Here is a 17,130-nt window from a genome sequence, read left to right on the forward strand (position 1 = left end):
GTCAGCAGTAACAGTCATTTTATAGGAAGAACCTAATATGAATGCATGTTGTTTACTGGCAAAACTGAAAGTGCAAAGATTGATAAATGTAAAGGCAATTAATTAAATATAATTATGTATGAATGTAAAAGTGAGTAAACGTCACGAATGACATTCAATTAAGCACATCTGGTTAACAATGGAAAGTTAAAACGTCGTTTATGTCTTACTGTTGTCAAGCTTTGATGGTAAGTAAACCTCTTTGTATCTTATCTGAATCTGCATTGTTGTCTACTGAGATTGCATCAGTGTGCACATGCTGTTTAGGCTTTAGGTGTAAAATGCTAGCAATTTAAATTTTTAACAGATACATTACGTTATTGTGACCCTGTTTATAAGCTTAATTCTCAAATCTAACAAGGATTTCCCACTGAGAAGTGCATGTGAGAGGCGTTTTCTGCCCTACATCGGTTGTTGCGCTCCAAAAAATAAATCTTCCGCTTTCTTACTTCATTTCAGTTTCTAGTGCAGGTTCAGGTTTTCGTATCGGCCGGTATCTCACACAGGCTGGTTTGCCAGTTGGACTAAAGGCGCAGAATTTTTTTCTTTTCAACAGAACATAAAACAGCATTCAAATGTGAGTATAAACAGCAGAGCTTTTAACTATAAAATATAATACATTACTTGCATACGTGAAGGAGTTTAAATAAAAAGAAGGGAAAAGGGGGGAAAAATAACATTAAAAGAGATTCAACAGAATTTTGCTGCATGTGGTCTAAGTAAAGATAAATCTGTCTTCAGTTTCTTGGTGAGATTCAGATATTGTGTAGTTTATCAACCAAAAGAGGACACGATCATGATGCTCATTTGTAAGTTTTTAGATTTTATGTATTTTTTTTAATATAAATATTCGTTTTATCTTTTCGTTAACTTAATGATTTTTGAACATACACAGATAAGGACTGACTTTAATAATAAATGTAATATAAAAAAAAACAAAGTAAACGACATAAACGATTACAAGATTATAATGTAACCACAGGATTTTGCAGGATTTATAAAAATTTGTCAGCTGGTCATAATAATCTGTAATAATAACAGCAGATTAAAATAAAAATGCTCATTTGCACCACAAACACTCTACAATAAATTTATGTATATTACTATACATTAGAGACAACATTATTAAGCTTGTTTTGTTTTTCCTATGTCTACTAATGTTTGTGTACAATTTGGAGGCATCAAATGGTGATAACTTGTTTAGCCTAATAGTGTCTTGGATATTTATCTCAAATGGTTCAAATTGAATTTTAATCGGTTGAAATTAGGACTATCATTTACTGAGGGATAAAAAAAGAAACAAAATTGCCGAAAGCAGTTGCACTTGTGGCTCATAGCCTCATATGTTGTTTTCCTGTCTGTCTGTTTGTTTGTTTTTCTTAGTTGTAAAAGCATAGGCCTCTTTTCATAAACAAAACTAATCAGATTCTCATTGAAAAAATAAATAAATTAATATAACGCCGGGCTTTTGATTTAAAAATAAACTTTTTTTCATTCAGTATATTTCTTAGAAAAAGGAACAGAATGCAAACTTGCAAGATCCTCTTTTTTCTCCTTCTTGGTGAGCATAAATAAACTCATAAAGTGCATTGTAATATTCTGAAGTACCTTTTATTATAAACAGTCTGTAATTACTCTGCCTGCATAGCTTTGCTTTCTTTAACTCCTCTTACTTCTCTCCGTCAGCACTGTTCATATCGTGTGGGGAATGTGATGAGTTCGTCAAGTATGGTCAAGTCGGGGGTGAGGTTTCCATGGATTGTGGAGTATCTCAGAACAGTGATGTAGAATGGAAATTGGACAACATTCTCATCATGAAAATTGATGGCAAAACTGGAACTAGTCGGAGGGGTAGTTTCTTCACCTTTTGATACAAAAATGATTTGAATATGAAGTATTGTGAGTAGTCACACTATAATTGATTTTATTTTTAAAGGTCCTTCCCATATTAGGAATAGAGTAAGTCTAAGTGGAGGAACTTTGAAGGTTTCCAGACTGGAGACAGGAGACGCTGGAGTTTATTCCTGCAGTCAGACAGGGAAACGATACACTTTGCATGTTGTGTCAGGTGAGAGACGACAGCAGTGGCGAGAACAAACAGTTGTCTTTTTTTTAATGTATTTATTTTTAGAATAATTGTATTTTTCTTATATGCTTTTGCTCCTGTTTTTATTTCTCTCTGTCTCAGTTTTTGCTAAACCAGGCCCAGTGCTGGTGCAGTCTAGCAGTGCAGAGCTGCACTGCGACATTACAGGACACCCAAACACTGAAGTACAGTGGATGAGTCCCTCTAATGATAAAAAAGATGATAAAAAACAAGTAATTCACCTGAAGTCTGTTACTTCAAAAGATGATGGCCAGTGGACATGTCTGATCAAGGATGACTTGAAGTTCAGTTTAAAATTGACTGTTGTTGGTTGGTGTCCCTCAGTAATTGTTATTAAACAATTAAAAAAAAAAAATATTATGATATTTCACATTTCATACTATAAATGACATTTGTCTGGGTCTCCAGCAGGTCTTCAGACCACAGCTGTTGAAGTTTCTGAAGGAGGCAAAATAGTGCTGCCCTGTTCTCTTCCTCAGCGTGTATCTCAACGTGTTGTGGGTGGGAAATGGACGGCTGACCACCTCCCCACAGTCTCTTTCCCAACCTTGAAGAACACGGAAACCAAAGGCTTACACTGGAGTGGCGAGAATTCATCAAAAGTCACATTTACTAGTGAACAACTCAACATCAAATATGATGTCACGTTGATAAATGTGAATACCTTACACTGAACTTTTTTTTTTTTTTTTGCAGGGGTGCCCAACCCTGTTCCTGGAGATCTATCTTCCTGCAGAGTTCAGCTCCAGCTCTGCTCAACACACCTGTCTGTTATTATCAACTGCTCCTGAAGATCTTAATTAGCTGATTCAGTGTTTTATCAGGGTTGGAGCTAAACTTTGCAGGTAGGTAGATCTCTAGGAACAAGGTTGGGCACCCCTGCCATATAAGAACCTTTTTTTTAATGTGAAGAATTTATAAAATGTATAATCTAAAGAGCCTTTAGTGCAATGAAAATGCTCCATGGATGTTTAAGGTTCTTCATGGAACCATATATGCCAATAAACAACTTTTATTTTTAAGAGTGTAAGTTGACAGTCATTTCCTCTCTTATTCTCTCAGGCGCAGCTTAGGGATGAAGGGAAGTATGTGTGTACAGTGGAGTTTGAGGGAGGACTGAAGCATACTGTAGAGACGAATTTGACGGTTGTGGCCAAACCTTCAGGTAAAACAAATCTACATTTCACAACTTTACAAAATCAGACATGTAAGGATGCATTCTATATATCAATGTCTGGTTGCATAAAGCACCTTAAGTTATTCCCTTAAGTATGAGACTTAAGCCGTGATTTCCCCTTACCCAAGAGAATGAATTGAGGGTGTTGCATATAATCCCTTAAACGGTTCTCTTAGGTAACGAAAACTGTTAAGTGTTTCACGACAGCGACCCAGGTTTTGCCATTATAAAATTCTACTGTTGCCATGGACACGCTACTGTATACGTTAACCCAGTAGCAGCTTTATAGAAAACAATGGATAAAATGAATAAAGAAATGGATAAGGAAAACAAAAAAAAAAAGAAAGCCAAATTGGACAGAGGAGGAGAAGTGTATACTTCTTGATGAATATGGGAAAAGAAAAGCAATTTTAAAAATCAAACTTAATCCCGTTGTAACTGATGCCATAAACAGTGGGAGGAAATAACAGAGAAAATTAACGCACGTAATCTAGGAGTAAAGAGGACAGTTTCAAAGGTAATAATTTCATAAAAATGAAAACATCTCTGTGGTGGAAAAAAAAAAAGAGAAAAGAAATAAGCCTTCATAAGAGGGATTCCAACAAAACTGGTAAGAAATTTTTTTTTTATTAGCCTGTTTTCACGGCACCAAGTGCATTTTGATAACAAAATTGCAGGTGAACGACCACCGCCGCCTGAACTGTCAGACTCTAGTAAAATGGTCCAAGACATCCTTGGGGTGGACTCACCTGTCCTGGCTGGCATCTCTGGTGGTTTAGAGAGTGAAGCTGAACCAGAGGAACATAACACGGAGTGAGAGAACATTATTGTCTTAAAATCAAATCAAATTTATCACTGCTGAAGATAAAAGATTTAAAAATCACGACAGGCATAATATGACAAAATAATATGATAATTTGTATTTGTTTCACGTGTTAGACCTTCCCAGCAACCAAAGCAACTTCAAAACCAACAGAGCACCAGCAGTACGCCAAACCAGGCAGCAACCAAGTGAGGTTTTGTTGCTTCTTTGTTAACAATTATTTTAGTCTATTGGTAATTTGACTTAGAACAGCCTCAATATTATTTTTAGACTATTTAGACATAATTTCTCCAAAACACTTTTGAATTGCAGAAAGAAGCAAATACCCTCTCCAGCCGCTACAAGAGAAGAACTGCTGGAACTACAGAAAGAAGTCCTACAGCTACAAAAGATAAAACTGCAGTTAGAGATAGAAAAACTCAAAAAGGAGAAGGAAAATCAAGACCTTTAAACTTCATTCTTAACAACAAACTTCTGCAGTGAAGGGAAAATAACATCTATATCAATTGACGAATAATACATTTTACGACAGACCTGAAAAGTTTTGTATTATGTAATTTTAAGAACAAATATATTAACAAAACACCAATAATAAATATATAGCTAATACATTCATGTATAATATTAATACTACTAATAAATAGCACTACTAATAAATAGCATTACTTTTACTTGCAACTACTAGCCTACATTTTATTATTAACATTACTAGGCTACTACTATTAATACATTTTATTATTAATATCTACTACTAATACATTTTATTTTTAATATTACTGCTGCTACAACTACTTGGCTATATTACTCATTAAAGAATGCATTCACGATGGCATCTCTGACAACAAATTCAGCCTGATATCTTGTTGCAGAGGGTTTGCTTCGTGAGCCTCATCTTCTTCATGACCCTCTTCTTCAAGTTCATCCTCCTCTTTGAAGGAAGAATATGTTTTTAAAATGTTAAAAAGAACAACACATGGGACAATAATTTTGCAAGCCCTTGGAGGCTCAATGTGCAGTTTGCTGTGGAGACAGTGACAGTTGTATCTTTCCTACAGAACCATATCAGTTATTATTGAAAATATGTTGGAATTGGACATTTAATTGTGTATGCACATTTCCCCTATTTTTACATTTAGACTGTTTGCTGTCATCTAACACTCACTATAACTGAATAAAATATAATTTTTCATACTGTACATTAGTTGATACCTAAATTCTTGTTACATTTAAAATTATTTTTTTAGTGCTTTATCTTTTATTTATATAGACAAAATAGTAAAAAAGTTATTGGCCATAACATGGAAAATAATTATAAAAGTGAAAGTGACCAAGTATACTTGGAATTTGGGCTCTGCATTTCACCCATCCAAGTGCTCACACACCCCGAGTTTTTGCGCCAGGGGAGTGATTGGGGGTTAGGTGCCTTGTTCAAGGGCACCTCAGTTGTGAGTAATGAGAGTGGAAGAGAGTGCTGTTCATTCACTCCCCCCACCTACATTCCCTGAGACTTGAACCTGCAACCTTCTGGTTACAAGTCTGACTCTCCAACCATTAGGCCACAACTGCCTCAGCTTATTCGTATCAGCCAGAATTTTAATATCGCTGCATTCCTAAAGGGATGAACATAATTCCACAATAGAAATGATGCCCTTTTATGTGCACTGGGCAAGATCCCAGATCAACAGCTCAGTCTTCGTCTTGATCACTGAACAGGTGTGGACAGGAAGTCACTAAAGTGAAAGGGAAAACACCTGCATGTGGGGGAACATGGACCATTTTGGCATACAGCTGTGGGTCTGGATTGCCGTAGGAGCCACACTGTAAAAAATAAAAAGTTGAGTTAACTTAAAAAATAAGGCAACCAGATGCAAAGCATTTTTGAGTTTACTCAACTTCAGTAGTTGAAGTTGTGCCAAATCATTTTTGAAAGTTCACTAAATTTATTTGATTAAGTTGATTATACCTTCCTCAGTAAGTTCATCAAACTACCATTCCAACTCAAAGAAACAAGTAAGCACACCTACAGAGGCCTGAAGTTCAGTAAACTCATAAAAGCTTTTGCAGCCGGTTGCCTTACTTTTTCAAGTTGATTCAACTTTTACCAAATATCTCATTTGTATAGCCCTCACATTATGAATGCAAATGCAGGGAGTACAAACCATACTGTAAATACAACACAGTACAAAAGACATTGCCATCATTACAGAAATTATTTATTGACAATTCTGCAAAACAAAGTTTCTGTCTGCATGAGGTACATATATTAGAAGGTGATGAAGTTCTACTCCACTCTTCAAGATTTATTTAAAAAAAAGGTTTATGCATTAAATTAGAGGGGGGATACAAACTGGAATAAATAAATGCTCAACCTTATGATTATCCATATGGATTGCAGCTACTTGAACATTAATACTTTTTTTGAAGGGCCAGACTCTTGCTGAGCGCTGGGGGTCAAGAACAATAAATACTTTTGAATTTTTTCAAAAGTGTATTTTAATTCTTGAGGATAGTTCACATTTAGGGCATAAATCAAGCCAAAGAGATTAACAGCTGTGGCAAAGGTCTTGCACATTATCTGGCCCAATCTGCTCTTATAGTACTACAGAGAGGCACCTTATATTTGGGTTTGAGTGGATGGTGGCAATGTCATCTTCAACGATGGTTAAGATCCTCATCTTCTCCCCTTGCGAGTGTCTTCTGGCTCTGTGTCCTGCAGTAGAAATCAGCATAAAATTAGGATCAAAACAAATTTTTGATTGAATTCTGTTGGACTACAGAGTGTTCCTAAACGTGATCATGTAACTTAATTTGGAAAGTAAAGGTGGTCATGTTTTTAAGCTTGATCAAATTCGCCATAGAACTAAAACTGATAGACGGAATATATTTCCTAAGCCTAAACAATGCCACACCTGCACCTGTGCTGTTAGATGCCATATCATCATTAATGTGATTACCTGTGGCACTTGTCCACAGCAGAATCCATGGTCATTCTGATTTAATGCTTTTTATATTGTTTAAGAGAGATAGGTCACCAAAAATCGCAAATGCAAAGGGCATGAGGAAGTAGGCTTACATTCTGTTCATCACCCAAACTGATCGTATTGCATCAGCGAAGATTGGTTTAAATCATCCAAAATTGTAAAAATCCAGTCGCTTTGGATAAAAACGTCTGCTAAAGCCGGGGACACACTTAACAATTGTAAGGCTGATTATGAATGTAATTTGATACTTACGACTGATGATGCCCAAACGCGCCGAGTCAGAGCCAGTTGCATTTAATCTGTGTTTGTTTAAATTCTGTGTGTAAGCATTTAAATCGGCGCAGTCAAAGGAAACAGTCTTAGAATGTTTTAGCTAGTCATTAAGTGTGTCCCCAGCTTAAATGATTAAATGATGTAAATGTAAATGTAAATCACTAGAGTAATCCACTAGATATGGATTACTTTCAAGCTGCCTTTATGTCCTTTTTGGACTTTAAAAGTGTTGGACCCCATTGACTTGAATTTTGTGAACTAAAAAATCCTTCAAACCTTCAAAAAAATTTTTAGTGTTCACCAGAAGAAAGTAAATTATGATTTTGAGACAACATACGGGGTGAGTAAATAATTTAATTTCTTCTTGTTTATATCTTCTATGTTCATATTTTTTCATATTACATTACATAGTAAATTTTATTTACTCTGCTATTGCTACATTACAGTTTTTACCATGACTTTGTCTCCTGCTTTCTTTCCTTTCCTCTGCCTCTTGGCTGATAGAGAGCTGATGATTAGTTTTGTATACCAGACAGGATCTGGTGAACATGTATGCTGATGATACACATCTTCTTACCAGGCAAGTCTTCAGGATGTTTCCAGACGTTTCCTTCATAAACAAAGGTAGAACTTCGAGAGTTGTCGCCTTTCTTTGAGCAAGAACATTGGAGTTTCTGTCTGAAAGACAGAAAAACAAATTTGAAACAATGTCAGTCACCATGGTTGACAGACAAGAGTCCAAAGGGAAGCAGGTGCACTTGCTGGCAAAAGAGAGGTCAGGTGCACCTTTGATGAGAGCATTGAACAGTGCAAGGCTGATGGCTGAGTTGTCTGCCCACAGTGCAAGAATGATGTCTGTTGTTGTTACATCTTTCAGCTGCAGGTCTGCCATGACCTTGGGGCAGTAGGAATCAGAGTCTTTGGTGAGTTGAAAGTGCAGAGTAGCAAACTTGACCCTTGCTCTGGGGCTGAGATGGTGTTCCCGTGGCTGGCTGTGAGATTTCCCATGACCTCTGTGACCTGACAGTCTGGCTCAGGTGATCCGGGTGACTGGAGAGGCAGAGGTTCTCGCAGTCCAATAAGGGCACAAAGCAATCTAGCAGGTCTTTGCCAATGAGAAGGGGATATGTGTCCATTAGTGATATGTACACATGGTGTACCAGGCTCATTGGACCCATTGTTAGGTGAATGGGAGCTATCTGTTCAAGTTGGACCTCATTTTGGCTGTACGATTGCACATTCAGCTCACATTTTTGGGATCTGAGAGTTAGATTTTGTCTCTTAGCTACAACTCTGTGTCTGTCAAAGAGGTTTGATGACATCAAAGATCTGTTCCCGTGTCTACCAGGGCTTCAGTTCTCATGTCATTTTCCAAAGTGATGGCTAGGTAGAGTTTCCGGGCCACTCTCTTTTCGATCAGATTCCCCAGGAGTCTTGGTACTGGGGATTGTGTGCAGATAGGCAGTTGGGGCTGGTCCCATGTGGTTCGTTAGGGAGGCAGACAACCAAAACAGCACTTTATGGTACCTTGGAGTCCTGGTTGACAGTGTGATGAAGTGGGTTGGTTTGCTCTGGATGTGCAGCCGTCAGCTGAGGTGATTGGGTGATGCTGTCACTTGGTGATGGGTTAGCTGGTTCTGTGGTCAGTGGCTGGTCAGCAGGGATCTGGGTGTTAGGTTCAGTCTCTTTTAAAAAGTCTGTCACTGTAGTGGTGTTGTGCGCCCTCTAAGGCCAGTTCTGAACAGTGATCAGAGACAGGGTAAATTGTTGGATTTTTTACAGTCTTTTCAGAAGCAGTCTTTTGCTTGGCATAGGTCTTATGGGCTAAGTCCCGCAGCTGTGGACATGCTGCGCGGACAGGCCAGGACTAGGTGATGACTCACTGTAGGATGCAGATTTCTGAGGAGCAGGGTTCTAAAGTTAAAATCTTCCTCCATTCCTGGCTCGTTCCTTGCACCGAAGTAGGCCTGTTGGAGTTGGTTGTAATACGTCTGTGGGGTTTCAAGTCGGCCCTGTTTAAAGTCCATGGTGACGATGAGCCCTTGGTCCGATTCAGGGTCAGAAAACTCACTAATCAAAGCCTATCACAGCTGCTGGTAGTCTGACTTGACAGTTTCTGGTTGCCGATCTAGGAAACTCTGCACATCATGGCTGGACGTGATTCTGAGCAGATACAGTCTGTCCCATGTGGTCACGTTGGCCACAGTTTGCAAGAGAATGTCTATGTCCTGCAGGTAGGTGTGAAAGGCTCCCACCCCTTTTTCTAGGATACTGGGATGTCTTGAGCAGTGGGCTTTCACCCCCTTCTGAACTAGAAACTCCTGTTCAAGTCGTCGTGCTGCTGCTCTCTGCTCAGGTGCTGTAAGTCACTGGTGGCGTTGGGTAGGGACGCGTTGGTCATGGTCTCGAGATGATCCCAGTGTGTGGCGGGGCTGGATGATCGGGATATAGCGGCTCACTGTTGGTGAGAGAAAGACAGCACAAAAAGGCCAATGCAAGTCCGTGCAGAATTAGCGAGCTACGATAGTATGTGATCATGTACGCTGTAGGTGTGACTTTGACTAACTGGTGCAGACAGTTATTGGGATGTAGGCCAGACACCTATTGTCTTTGGCCGTGAATGGCCAGGTGGGGCCGATTTGTGTGGGTGAGCGCTGGATCTAAATAAAGATTTTGACGGGCGGTAGACAAGTGGGTCATCTAATGACTCTGGCTGCTTGGGTCGTCAATCTGTTATTCAGCTTTCCTTGATGGCTCTCATAGGCTCTGCCTTTATGTGAACTGAAAGAAACAAAACACAACAGAACAGCAAATAGAACAGAACAAAATAAACAAAAACAATTAAAGAGAAAAAATAAAATAAGAACAGGAAAAGATAGAGGGGAGAACAAAGCCTAAGCTTACTATCACAGCTAGGTTTTATGAAAGACCTGACAGAGTGGGGGTGCTGTTGAGTTATAACACCTAGGGAGATGGTATGGCTTAAGAAAGGAAGGTCGGGCCAAACACTTAAACGACCAGAGAATACCTACTACTCTGTGGCTTATAAAAAGTGAATGGGCTGTATGCCATTTATGCCTGGGGTGAAATGAGATTGCTCAGGTGAGAATCAGGCAAGGCCAACCTCCCTTACAGTCCCAAACACTCGACTGCAGTGTCCCCGGGCCCCTCGTCCCCCTTGTACCACGATGCAACCACTCCTTTTATTCTCCTTCAGTCTTTGCTAAACCAGGCCCAGTGCTGGTGCAGTCTAGTAGTGAGCTGCACTGCAACATTGGCGGAAACTAAAACAGTACAGTGGCTGAGACACCCTAATGATCAAATATATGGTAAATGTCAAGTAATTCACCTGAATTCTGTGACTTCAAAGGAGGAAGGCCAGTGGACATGTCTGTTTAAGAATTTAAAGCTCAGTTTAACATTGACTGATGTTGGTTGGTGTCCCTCGCTAGTTGTTATTCAGTAGCCTATATGTACCAATACGTACATATCACTGCAGTTTCTAGCAGAAATGAACACTAGAGGCAGTAAAACAGCAAACACTTTTAATCGTTTTCACACACAATTATGATTACAGGGCCAGATTATGGATTAATAAAGACTTGTTTTCACACGGCTCCTTGCACAATAATGACCTCAAAACACCTTTTATCATAGTGCATGATTGTGAACGAATATATTTTGGAGTGTGCATCACTTACCCAGCTCCAGATGTTCAGTTTTACTGACTTAACAAGCTTGCACAGTAGCTCAGCTGGTACAGAATTATACTTGTGACAAAAACCAGCTAAAATGCCATGGTTATGATTGCATTTGCTTTCGGGTAGGTTTACACTAAAAAAAAAGAACTTTCACTGTTGTTAGTTTCACTCAAACCACCCTTGTTCACATTACTTAAAAAACTCATGTAACTACATGAACGTAAATTAATTGCGTTGTTTCTACTAAAAATGAGTATTGTCAGCTTTACTTAGTAAGTGTTTGTTCAGTCAACTTAACATTGCAGAGTGAAACGCACAAATTAATGTTGACATAACTAACTGGGCAGTGGATCCGTAGTTCCCAGCATGCTTTGCAAGGGGCTGCATTAGGAGGGTTAATTTAGGGATTAAAGTGTTATTTTATGAGTTTTTCAGTAAAGGGAAAGATGTTGTTAGTTTATGTTAGTGTTTAATATTCAGTTATGTTGGACATTTAGAGGAGTTTCTATAATGTTTTTGAATTTTGTGGTTATCATTATGCAGAAGAGTATTGTCTGTGTTTAGGCTCATATACGCATGCTTATAGGATGGAATTCTTGCTCTCAATTCAGTTGAGTTTGTTCAATGTGTTGTTTGAGTGCATTTTGTAGAAAAAATAGTTCATTTAATAAGGTAAATTAAGTCAATAAATGTGTTCACCTTACGTAATAAACATAACATTAAGTAAACTGCATATATAAATATTATGTAACAGTGACATTCAAATGATTTGTATTTACTCAAAGAAATTTTGTCAGCTTTACTTGAATTTATTTTGTTCATACAACTAAATTGTCATTTGTACAAATTACTCAATATAGTTGTGTGGAACCACTTGACACTTCTTTTTTAAGTAAATCCAACAATTCATTTTTTTGAGTGTAGGGTTTAGTGTGGGTATACATTATTAAACGTGATGGAGCATTAAGCTTTAAGCACCACTCACTGGACATTTCAATTCAGAACTGCGGTGATACATACAAACTCCAACATATTAAAATGTTGCCATATTCACGTTCATCTGTTCCGGAAAAAACTAAACAATCACTGGACATTTCACTTTGAAGCTGTTGCGAAACATGCATGACGCAACGTATTTTGAGTTTTGCAGTGCCTCCTCAAAAATTAGGATGAGAAAATATTCCATATTACAAAAATAAAACAACGCAAATATTACAAAATGTGACAATAAAAAGTCTATAAGTCTCTCGTTTTTCTAAAGGAATACTGTCCAACAGCGACACCCCCAGGTAAAGTTACAGCGGGAGTCTGCATCTCCTGTGCCTCCCTTGAGCTCATAGAGAATCAGCAGAGCCCCTAAAGCATGCTGTGGGTTTTGTGGGGGTAATAGAAAATGAATGGGGGAAAATTACGTGAGGAGAGGCAATGCCTCCATCGCGCTATGATTGGATGTGATTGGTTATGACTGGATATGATTGGTTCAGGTGCGATCCAGGTGCGATAATTCCCACCTCTTTTTTCGTGCGCGTTCCGCATGTCATTTTGAATGAGCAAAATGATGGCATCAATGGGAAGACTAATTAAAAAGTAAGTAAACTGCTCACCCTCTTAGATATCACCACTTTATGTCATGTCAAATTTCAAACTAGAAAAGATCTGAAAACATGATGACTGCGGGGGTTTTAGTGAGCAATCAGCTTGGTAAAATTAAAGATACATCTTCATGTCTGTGACAGTGTTTACTAAGCTTGACTGATGATCTGAAATAAGTTGCCTATTGAAAAGAACAGCTGAAAATCAATACACAAATAAAATATATTGTTTAACCCTCTGTGGTACAGTGTTGCCTCCAGGCAACATAGTCTGTTTTAGTTGTTTTTTAAAAAAAATGAGACTTTTAAATGAACTTTTAAAAAATAAATGAATTAAAAATTAATGAAAATGTTTATTGATATTGTTATAGTGTTCAGTTTTCATCATTAAAGTGAAAGGGTGGTGGAACATGGAAAAAGGAAATGTTTGGCGTATAGCTGTGGGTCTGGATTGCCATAGGAGCTAGTTCTGTGGTTCTGTTCGACTTATCATTGTGACTGTTCTCATGCAGCAAAGGACCAAACTAATGAAGGTGAGAGAAAGAAAGGAAGAAAGCCAGCAAGCAAGCAAGATAGGAAGTGGCTCATTAATTTTTTTTTTCTTTTATCTAGAAGAGAGTGAAAAAGCTGAGATCCATGCGGCAGCCTCTTACAGCCAAAGACTACTACCAATGCAACAGGTATCTCCTCTTCCTTTACTCTGTGTAATACAGTGAAACTTGTATTACTCACAGTTAGGCTTACTAAAAGTTGTATGGCCTTTATATTGCGTTAAAGGGATAGTTCACCTCAAAATAAACATTATTACACAAAAGAAGACATTTTGAAAAACGTGTCAGTTTTTTTTTTTGTCAAAGAAAGTCAATGTTCAAAGTTGTTTCAACGTTCTTCAAAACAATCCAGGTTCCGTATGTAACCCTCGTTCCCTGAAGGAGGGAACAGAGGCGTACGTCAGAAGTGAACTGACGAATTGGGATATCCGATGAGAGCCTTATCACCTTCAAGTGTATACTAAACGAGCCAATGGACATTTGCGTGTGAGATGTGCATGTTGCACGCTGCCCCACAGAGCGGGTATAATTACGAAAGCGCATGCAAGCGCACTCTGTTTTCCGCTGAGGAGACAAGCACGTGGTGGCACAGGAACTGTGGCACATAAAGTCCATTCCCTCCTTCAGGGAACAAGGGTTACATACCTAACTGAGACGTTCCCTTTCAAATATGACTGACCAAGGGGCAGTGCACATATGGAATGTCTCTGGGATGGCTCCAGCCACACAGGGGGAAGACAACATCTGGCAGGGACGGCAGAGCGGACTCTGCCAAGGGAAAGACCCAGGCTCACCGTAGGGAGACTTACCATAGAGATACACATGAGACCATCGTAGGTGTCGCAACATATGACACCCAGCCTAGCACAGGCGAAGTACACGAGTGCTTGGCCTAGCGACAGACACTCCATAATGTCTGAGGCCAGAAGGGGTTGTGGAGGAACTCAACAGGGTTCACCAGGTGGGGAACTTACTGGAGCAATATGCGCACTTATCCACTCAGAGAGGAGGGTGTGGCGCAGCAAGCCATCACAAGAACGGGGGCTCCAGGCATTAATTTCCACTCGGGACGAGCATGCAGGACACAACTGGTTCTACACAGAGGCTATAAAATCTAGTGAACGTGTTGGGTGTCGCCCAGCCCGCAGCTCTACATATATCTGTCAGCGAGGCGCCGTGCATCAGCGCCCAGGAAGAAGCTACGCCTCTGGTGGAGTGAGCTGTCAACCTGAGCGGGCAAGGCATGCCTTGGGACTGATTCGCCAAGGTGATGGCATCCACTATCCAGTGGGCCATCCTCTGCTTGGAGACAGCCTTTCCTTCTGCTGGCCTCTGTAACAGACGAAGAGCTGGTCTGAGGTCCTAAAGCTTCACGGGACAGAGCAAAGCCAGGGCTGGGTCTGCCTCCTCCGAGTGCAGCGCTTGCAGGTTCATTAACTGATCTCTAAAGGGAGTGGTAGGAACCTTGGGCACGTATCTGGTCTTAATGGACAGAGTTTTCAACTCGGCTGATTGCAAAGGCTCAAAGGGTGGTCTCTGCAGAGCGGTAAGCAACAGAGACAAGTCCAAGAGGGTATAGAGTGCGGACGAGGAGGATTCAGTCTCCTCACCCATCAGGAACCTGAAGACCAGGTCGTACTTTCCCAAAGACTTACCTTCAACTGCAAAACACAGGGACCCGACTCGGACGGCAACATGGCCCGAAGTGAGGTCTGAGTGCTGGAAGCAACCTGGTTCCACAGTGGGGCAGGAGGTTGTGAGACGGCGTACTTAGCGCAGCCTCCACACACACACTGCTGCCAGTTGGTGATATGAGAGGGGGCTGAGGATGGCAAGGCATAGCGTCGCACACCGCCAGACGCGCCCTCTTGGGACCTGGAGGATGAGGAAATAGCTCTTTTAATGAAGTTTTCCAAGGAGCCAGCGGTGGAACAGTTTCTACACCCGGCCCTCCTCCGGGGGAGCAGTGCCTTCACCGTCTCCCGAAGAGCCATCTCGACTTCCTCCAGGTTGCCCGTCTCAGGGTCGCTTGCGTGATCTTTTGCCACCTGGCTTGGCTGCGGGCTGAGCGGGCTGGGCTCCTCGTCCGCGACCAGCTCCCTGCTGTCTGCCAGGTGGAGGCTGTTGCTTGGCAGATTTAGCGGGAGTGGATGACGACGCAGGCGGGCACCCTCGGCGCCGAGCAAGCGGGAGGGGCTGCAGCCGACAGCTGGGTGGAGGCAGCATTGCCTTCGTCTGCTTCTGCGCGTCGCCGAACAGGCCAACCTGGGAAATGGGGGAGTCCAGGAACCAATATTTATCGGTCTCTCTCATATCTGCCAGGTTAAGCCACAGGTGGTGCTCCAATGTCTGACCAATGGAACGTGCCGTCACCTTAGTCGCTCGAAGAGCGAGGTCAGTGGCGGTGTGCAGCTCATCCAAGAGCTGTTGGTCAGGGCCACCCTGGGGCATGTCTATAAGCTCTTTGGCCTGATAGACCTGTAGCAGGGCCATGGCATGCAAGGCAGAGGCAGCCTGTCTACAGGCTCTGTAAGCCTTGTCCATTAAGTTGGATGAGAACTTACAGGCCTTGGATGGGTGATGCAGATTACCCCGCTAGGTGGCGGCCGTTGGACACAACTGCATCGCAACAGCACGCTCAACCGGGGTGATCTCCGTGTACCCTTTGGCCACCCTGCCGTCCAGGGTGGTGAAGGCAGAAGAGGGACCAGACCGGTTTCTGACAGAAAAACTACACTCGAGCACGACCCTCTCGGCGGCCTGGGAAAGCATAGCCATCAACTCTGGATCAGACTCAGGCAACGCTACTCTCGCAGAAGTACTCAACGCAGTTCACGTAATACATAAAGTTATATTTGCGTTACTTTTTCTAACTTAGGCCGGGCTTGCTTGTTTGTTTGTTACTTTACTAGTAAAAATAATCTGATTATGTAACTCATTATTTGTAATGCATTACCCTTAACACTGGTTATATGTACACAGTTACACATTTGGTTATTGATATTTCCTTATTCGTAGTTAATAATTCATATGAGTTTAAAGCATAAATGAACTACAGTGTTAAAAGCAATAATACTACAGTATTACAGATGTCTCACAGCATTTGTTTGTTTTTAGAGCTGAGAGTGAGGTGGAGTTGGTAGAGCAAGAGAGGCCGCTTCCAGTGCCCAGACAACAGCACAACCCGCGTACACGTACAGCAGGCTCGAACCATACAATCGAGAAGAGCAGAGTGCAAGACTACTGAGAAAAAAATCATGCCACACTGGGCCTGTGCTTTTAAATGTGCTTTTTGCTTAATGATGCCAACGAATAACACATGCACTTCTTGCTTCAGATGAATGAATATGCCATGGTTACTGTACCTTTAAAACATCATGTATATTTTGGCGAGTATATAAATGTTTTGACAACTGTACTTTTTGAATGACGTTTCAATTTTTCTTTCAGAAATAAAATTTTAATATTCTTTTAACATGCTACTACATGGGCGGGGTGCTGTGTGTGTGTGTGTATTTCCCCACATTTGCACTATAGCTTTAATGAGCAGAATTAAACTGGTGCAGCTGGAATTGTTTTAGCTCACAGGTGTCCATATGTGCACAGCTGTTCACAGACATCAAAACAAACAGAACAAATGACTCAAATGTTTCTTTTTTATGTAATTATATACAGCAATTTATAAATGATACTTTGATACAAAGAAAATTCATCTGATTTTAAATACAAAAGTGTGTCTGTGTTCTGGCATAGTATAACATAAAAATGCACTGTATAAAAATACAAAGACATTGGAATGCAAGTGAAAGGAGCTCTAGGAAAGGCTCACTGAAGCAGACGGAAGGCCTTTGGTGTGATGAATGATGTGTGGCAATGATATAGAGGT

General features: G+C 40.6%; 1 long non-coding RNA gene and 1 pseudogene across 1 annotated transcript; one reads left to right on the forward strand and one right to left on the reverse strand.

Annotated features, from left to right (window-relative positions):
- Positions 1-47: 47 nt before the first annotated feature.
- On the forward strand, positions 48-16,731 carry LOC127497470 (tyrosine-protein kinase-like otk; annotated as a pseudogene).
- On the reverse strand, positions 4,600-10,728 carry LOC127496794 (uncharacterized). Its single transcript, XR_007925368.1, has 2 exons — positions 7,978-10,728; positions 4,600-6,856 (listed from the first exon to the last, which is right to left on the reverse strand). It is a non-coding gene; the product is annotated as an uncharacterized LOC127496794 (long non-coding RNA).
- Positions 16,732-17,130: the final 399 nt, after the last annotated feature.

Source organism: Ctenopharyngodon idella, chromosome 16, assembly GCF_019924925.1.
Source record: "Ctenopharyngodon idella isolate HZGC_01 chromosome 16, HZGC01, whole genome shotgun sequence".
NCBI classification, from domain to species: domain Eukaryota; kingdom Metazoa; phylum Chordata; class Actinopteri; order Cypriniformes; family Xenocyprididae; genus Ctenopharyngodon; species Ctenopharyngodon idella.